The sequence below is a fragment of the Ambystoma mexicanum genome, chromosome 8 (genome assembly GCF_040938575.1).
Source record: "Ambystoma mexicanum isolate Mex_15411 chromosome 8, UKY_AmexF1_1, whole genome shotgun sequence".
Taxonomy (NCBI): domain Eukaryota; kingdom Metazoa; phylum Chordata; class Amphibia; order Caudata; family Ambystomatidae; genus Ambystoma; species Ambystoma mexicanum.
Window position 1 is genome coordinate 394,553,059 of NC_090929.1, and position 7,549 is coordinate 394,560,607.

A 7,549-nucleotide genomic window follows, 5' to 3' on the forward strand; every position below is an offset into this window, starting at 1 on the left:
GCTGCGACACTCTGAAAATGGAGGCCTTCTTGCTTTGTTCAGTGCTGCTTGTATGCGTAGTGGAAACATCCATCCTTTATGTGTCCATATGTTTAAATATGTTGGCGCTTGCCGCAGTCTGTCTATTCAAAAGCATGTGGCTAGCTTCATGATTGCTTTGCTGCTTGCGTTTTCATTGCACATGTACATGTTTAAACTAACTAAGTACTTTCATCAGGTCTGTGGCATAGGTTTCTTCATCTTGATACCAAGATGTTACTTATCCTTGGTACTTCTTGATGTTTACAAATCGTCTGCATCCTTTGGTCTGTTTATCTCATACATGGGTGTTAATTTGATTTTGTGTGACTTCACCATTCATCTTTGCCATTTAGTTTCTCTGCTTCTTCAGGAATCTCGTTCAAATGGCCATCATATTGTCTTGTATGCAGGTATGGTTTCCTAAATGGGTACTTTACTTCCCATATCCGCTTAGGTATAGATATCCTTATGGGTACTGCACAGAGGGCACGCTCTTCTCTATGCTTGTTTAACTGTTCAGTATACGTCACATACTTTGGTTCATATTTTTCAGGTAATGTAGGCGGGGCAGTTGGAGTCGGGTACTTGGTTCCTCCTCTATACTCCCCCCTCTGGGCGATTCATCGCCCACTCTCGCATCGTCCTTTACATCTAGACATCCTGGTCTGAAGAAATGCTTCTTAGGGATCCATATTTTTATAACTCCCTTCCAAACATCCATCTGATTTCACATTCTCATCCTTGTTCCATGTCATGAGCATGCACTGTCCACTTGGACTGCAATAGATCCATCTTCCCACATACTTCTTATGGTCCTTTGGATACAGGAAGTTTGTTCCCTCAGGTGAATGGATACTGGCCTTCACAAGGTCTCTGATTTCTTCATCAGTCAGATGTTTAGGCTTCCATCCTGGTTCAACATCAATCATGATTTCCATCCCTGTGGCTTTCTTTGCTGTCTTCTTGCACTGTGAGATTATTATCTTGATCACACAGAATCCAAGCATCACCAATAATAACAAGGCTCCAAGAAAAATGAACATTTCTGCCATCCATTGTGGAACCCACGAGAAGAGTGATCCAAACCAGCTGTCATCAGCAATGTCTTCTACCTCTTCTATCATCTGGCCATGGAGTTTCATCAGCATGTCTATGACCTCTGTCAAGATTCCATTCTCGTCATCACTTCTTATGGTCCTTTGGATACAGGAAGTTTGTTCCCTCAGGTGAATGGATACTGGCCTTCACAAGGTCTCTGATTTCTTCATCAGTCAGATCTTTAGGCTTCCATCCTGGTTCAACATCAATCATGATTTCCATCCCTGTGACTTTCTTTGCTGTCTTCTTGCACTGTGAGATTATTATCTTGATCACACAGAATCCAAGCATCACCAATAATAACAAGGCTCCAAGAAAAATGAACATTTCTGCCATCCATTGTGGAACCCACGAGAAGAGTGATCCAAACCAGCTGTCATCAGCAATGTCTTCTACCTCTTCTATCATCTGGCCATGGAGTTTCATCAGCATGTCTATGACCTCTGTCAAGATTCCATTCTCGTCATCATGAGATGGTGTAAATGTGCAACATGATTCTCCAATTTTTGAACAAACACCTCCATCCATAGCTGTGATCATGTCCAGGACGTATCTGTTCTGGAGAGCCATCAGTCGTATTGTTCTCAGTTCTTCTGATTGCATTGAATCCCTTTATGGCAGTATTATTTGTCTGCAGCAATTCCCATCTGGTGATTTGAAGCCATTTGGTATTTGCTCCAACCTGGATCCTTGGCATGACAATCAATGTGAACACTGAAGAAGTCTGGCGGAACAGTCTGTGTTCATATGGAATAGCATCAAAGGCTTCTATTGATTTTGCAGAGAAGTAGTTCTCCCTCTTCATTCGATTTATCAGCTCCAAGATCTCTTCTTCCTCAGGTGAGCATCTGCTTTCGGGAAACCGTCAAGGTTCAAATCACTTTCTGGAATCACCAACGCAGGAACATGGACATTTACTAATGTGCAGATTCCTCCCCAATGTTTTGGCAGTCTAATGTAGGCCTTGGATCAACAAGCCGAATAATGATCCATGGTTACTGCTGTTTCATGCACCATTCCTGGCACATTGAAGATTCGACCACGTTCTGATTCTCTCCCAGTTTTCTAGTTCCATTGTTTCTGAAGCATAGTTTAGAGCTCTCCAATGGTACTATCTGCAAGGATCCTCCTCTATCTTCGACTCATGTCAGTAGTTTATTAAGTCTTGGCCATAATGGCTTGCAGCCATTCTGCACTATTTCAATGGTAGGTTGATAACAACCAATAACTACCCATGCTCTGCAGATCACCACTCCTTTCTCCCATCCGTCTGGTGACAGTACTCTTCCCCAGATCTGCATTTGGCTTCTGTTCTTCCATCTGCAAGCTTCTTCTGCAGAATTTCCTTCAGTCTCCAGCTTTTTGTTCACCTCTCTTCATATTTCTGCTCCTTTTACTCCAGGTTTTTTGTATCTGATCACCTGATTCTTTGTCTTTGCATTGTTTCTTGTCTTTATATCTTGAACAAAGTCATCTTCATCTGGATCTGTCTTTTCAGTTGCCCATTTGAGAGAAGCATCACTTCCCACAAATTGACCTTTTGTTTTGCAAAGTGCTATGTGTGAAAGACAATGTGCTGTTTGAACATCAATTTCAATTGCTATGAGGATTCTTGATTTTCCCATACTGTATGGCAGGAGTGCACATGCAAAGCATCCTTCATTTGATGTCCTTCTTCCAAATTCCTTCCTGTGTTGGTACCATATGTTATTTCCCAAGTGTGCTGTGCTGTCCAGGTAATCTTTCAGTTCATAATTATCTTCTTGGGTGCTTCTTTTGGTTCTCAAACTCTTCATGTAATTTTCTATGACTATGGGCCTCATTATGAGTCAGTCGGTCCAGAAACAATGGTGGCAGTAAATCAGCTGCCACTGTTGTTTCCGGACCGGCTGATTCTGAGTTCTGCAGGCGGAAAGTGTCACTCCCGCCAGGTCTGACCTGGCGGGAGTAACGCCACCCACCTGCAGGCAGAAATGGTAACACTGGCTCCGTCATAGACGGAACCGGTGTTTCCATTGTCCCCATTCCCATGGAGTCCTATGGGACTCCATGGGAATGGGGATTTACGGAATTCCGCCTCTGGAATTACCGGGTCACCGGGGTTGTAATGCCCCGGTGATTCTGGCAATCACAGAGGCGGAATGGTATTTTGGGTCCGGCAGCAGCCTGCCGGTTTTTCCAGTACGGCTACCGCCTCATAATGCGGCCCTATGTCTTTAAATGTATCAACATAGCTCCTTCTGGCTTGGTTGTTTACAGGGACATCCATTCGGGTTCACTGTGTAGAAGAAAGTTCAGCAAGTCCTTCTCCATCCACCTGCCTTTTTTTAGCAGCAGCTAATGACGGCCATAAAGATTCTGCTATAATTTCCATGCATGACTTTTCTTTGGGACTTGTGCTTGGGTCTCCTGTCACTGGACCAGGTGTGTCTGCATGCACTATCTGGGCAGGCCCAACCGCTAGTAACCCCTTACTTTGCCTGATCCATCGACCCTATCGTCGGCATTTAAAAGCATTTTCTTTTTTTTTGTTTAATAATATTTATTAGCATTAATATAACAGGATAACAACATAACAATGCAGAGATCGAATCATACATAAGGTGATATTGATCAGGGTCTGCAAATTGGAATAAGAAAGTAGTGAAAACTAGTTATAAATGATTTGCAATAAACACAGTTTATACAAAATAAAAGCTAATGACAGTCAATGGAGTCTGCATTATTAGAACAAATGCATTTTTTAAAAGCTTTTTTACAATAGTAAAAGCAGGTAGGGGGGACAAACAAGGGAGACAAACAAGGGGTAAGAGGTTAGGAAGGGAAGGAGGGGAGGGGGAAAAAGAAGCACTGAGATAGATTAACACTGAAATTAGGAGATAGAGCTGTTGAAATGAATGAAAGTGGCATGTACATTGATAATAATAGATAACATTATTATGAGCCATGTGATGTAACATTGAAATGGTTCAAATAGTGGATAAAAAATGACCATTTAGCATTGTGATTTTGCATGGAAATGTGTGACTTAGCCATGCATTGTTCCTATCTTTGAATATTGCATACATTGTTCCACCAACCTCCAATACATAGTGCACGTGAGTTTTTCCAATTTGCCGTTATGAGTTTTAAAGCAATAATTATGAATAGGTCATATAGTTTCCCGGAAATATACTCACTACAACCTTCAAAGGCAAGGCTACCTAAAACGATATTTGAAAAAGATAGGGGAACATCAATGATGAATATGTGTTTAAGGTATTTCCAAACACTTTGCCAAAACTTAAAAACAAAAGGACAGTTGAAAAACATATGTTTATAGGAAGCCGTGGCATAATCGCAAGTCCACCACTTATTACTTAATCCGATATTGGTTTTGGATAGTTTGACTGGAGTAATAAATGCTCTATGGACAAAAAAAAGGAAGTGTTGTGTGATGTTAGCTCCAACTGAGATGTCTTTGATCTTGGAAAATATTAAAGACCATGTGCGATCATTGAGTATTACACCAAAGTCCATTTCCCATAATGAACGCACTGGTTGAACAACAGATTTCGTGATAAGGGCTTCGTAGAATTTCGACGCATTGATGTCAGATGAAGTGGTTAGCTGCCATAACCTTAAAACATCTGAAGAGAGAATCCTATTGGAAAAGTGCTGGAGAGCATAGAGAGAGGAGTTGACAAGTTTATTGTAAAAGTTAAATTCAGTGTTAGGAATGGAATATGAGTGCCTCAGCTGCTGGAAAGAAAGAATATCAGGACCGTTCATGATTTGTTGGATAAATCTAATACCTCTTTTCAACCAGGCCTTCCGGTTCAAGATTCTGTTATTAACGACAATTTGTTTGTTATGCCAGAGCAGGGGGGATAGGTCTTTAGTAGGAGTTTTATGATAAGTGAAAAGAAAAACCTTTAGGCCAGCTGCAGAGGCTTTGATAGGATCGGATAATGCCATAGACGAGTGACTAAAAAGATAAATCAGATCAGCTGGGTTATATGGATCAACCAAGTTTCTCTCTAACTTAAACCAGGATGGAGAATCTGGTGAAAGAAGGGGACTAAACCAAAATTGGGATTGCTTGAGGAGAAAGGCCGAGTGATATAGTTTGAAATCTGGGAACTTAACCCCACCCCATATCATAAAGGGCTTTTAATTTGGCCATTGAAACTCTTTTACATTTACCGGGCCCCCAGTGTAAGTCAAGGAGGATAGAGTAGATAGGTTTGAAAAAAGAGAGTAGCAGAGGAACCAAATTTGTTGAAGGTAGTAAAGGATAATAGGGGAGAGCATCATTTTAATAGTATCAAGCTTGCCCCTCCATGACAGATAAAGGGGTGACCATTTGGATGTTAGATCTTTAAGTTTATCTAACAATATGCATTTATTAAGTTTAACAGTGTTATGTATCGTGGGAGCAAAACTAATACCTAGATATTCAATGGAGTCATTACAACATTTTAAACCAAAGGGCTCTAATTCATGTTTAAGACAAAATGAATTAAAGGGCTACATTTCAGATTTTTCTCTATTGAGTTTGTAACCAGAAACTAAACTGAATTGATGAAGTGTGTCTAGTAGGTAAGCAATGTGGTGTTTGGGATTTTTAATGAAGATGAGGACATCATCAGCATAAGCTGCAATTTTACAATGTGATGAACCGGTCGGGATTCCTGGGATATTTCTATTAGATCTAATGGACTCTACTAAAGGTTCTAATGATAGAATGTAAAGAATGGGGGAAAGACGGCACCCTTGTCGTGTACCTCTTAAGAGTGGAAAATAGGAGGAGGTTAAGCCGCTAATATAGATGGAAGATGTAGGGCATGAATAGAGAAGTTTAACTAAGGCTATACATTTTTCACTACAGCCGTGCCATTGAAGGGAGTGAAACATGAAGTCCCAAATAACTGTCATGATTCATGTCCCTGCTCATTATGGCCAAACCCGCCTTTTGGCTGGGGCCAGGTTATAGGCTTCCATTGTGGCCTCAAGGGCCACAAAACACCATCAGAGACTCGGTTGGAGCCAGTCCTCATACTGTTATGTGACTGTTCAGTTAACATGGAGGTACTCACATAGTTCTAAAGAACTGAGCTATGCGGTCTAGTGTTTCAGGTGTGGCCGGACCTGGGACTACTTTACCTGGAACTACTTTACTTGGGCTATATAAGCCACACCCAAACAGCAGCACATGCTTCGCGTTATTCTGCAGTTAGCAGCGTAACGCTCACCGTGTCCAGTTCTGATCTCCAGCGTTTCTTGCATCCTGCCACGTGCTGAATCCTGTATCTGGAAGAAGAAGAACACCATTATTCAGTGCTTACCTGTAAGTAGCAGCCTGGCTTTGGTCTTGAATCTTCCATCTTCAAACTACCACCAGCTGCTCACCTGAATGCACGCGATCCGGGGATTCCTCATCAAGACTCTGCATCCATCTTCAGAATGCTGCAGCAACCTGAAAAATACAAAGAGAGACATTAGTGAGCGCTTGCTCACGGCCACGCAAGGACAACGAAAACCACTTACCAGGTGATCTCCTTGATCTCCATCACAGCGGGCCGGAACATCATAACGACCTGCAAAGGAAGCGGCGCAGGCACAGCTTAGCAAAAGAAAAGGCAAGAAAGCACTGCGCACCGTGCATTCACTTACCTTGCTGGGATTCTCATCCTATACAGCACGGCAATGCCAAAACTCTCCAACTCATTTGAGGGAAAGAAACTAGAGACATTAATAACAAGATAAAAGACTGTAAAACAGTAGTACCTACCTCATCAAGCAAATCAGAGTCACAGCAGGCCTGGACCCGAACACGGGGCAACGCACCAGTGAACCAACTAGGTTGCAGAACGCCCACACCTCCAACGCGCCCCTGCACAGAGACGCAGGACGGAGAGCACACCATTCCTAATATTAAGGTGAGGAGAGGTACTAGACTTAAGGGAGGAATTCGAGGCTGAGGGAGGTGGGAATCAATCCAAGAGAGACATTTAAGCCTTATATCCAGTTCTCCTATATTGCAGGCGCTATCCTCATCCAACACACTATCAAGGGAAAGGGTTCGAGAGTGTTAATCTTCCAGCCAGGGCTGAGTGGCGTCCCCATGGATATCAGGTGAGCGTAACAGAACGCGAAGCCTCATATAACTATCCACCTTGACGTCATGGAAACATCAGAAACCGAACAATTAGCCCAGTTATTGGGGCAGCTACGTGACGATGTACATTCAGCCAGGCAAGAAACCAACGCCCTTAGGAGAGAAATTATAGTTACTAAAGATCGTACTGAGGAATTGAGTAGACAATTACTCCAATCACAGGCTGGACAGGCCCCCTTACCTGGAAGCGTTCCGCCAATGACAACACCAGCCACTCCGGTACAAATAACTCTTCCTGGGACAATTCCTTCAGCTCCACCAGAACGGTTT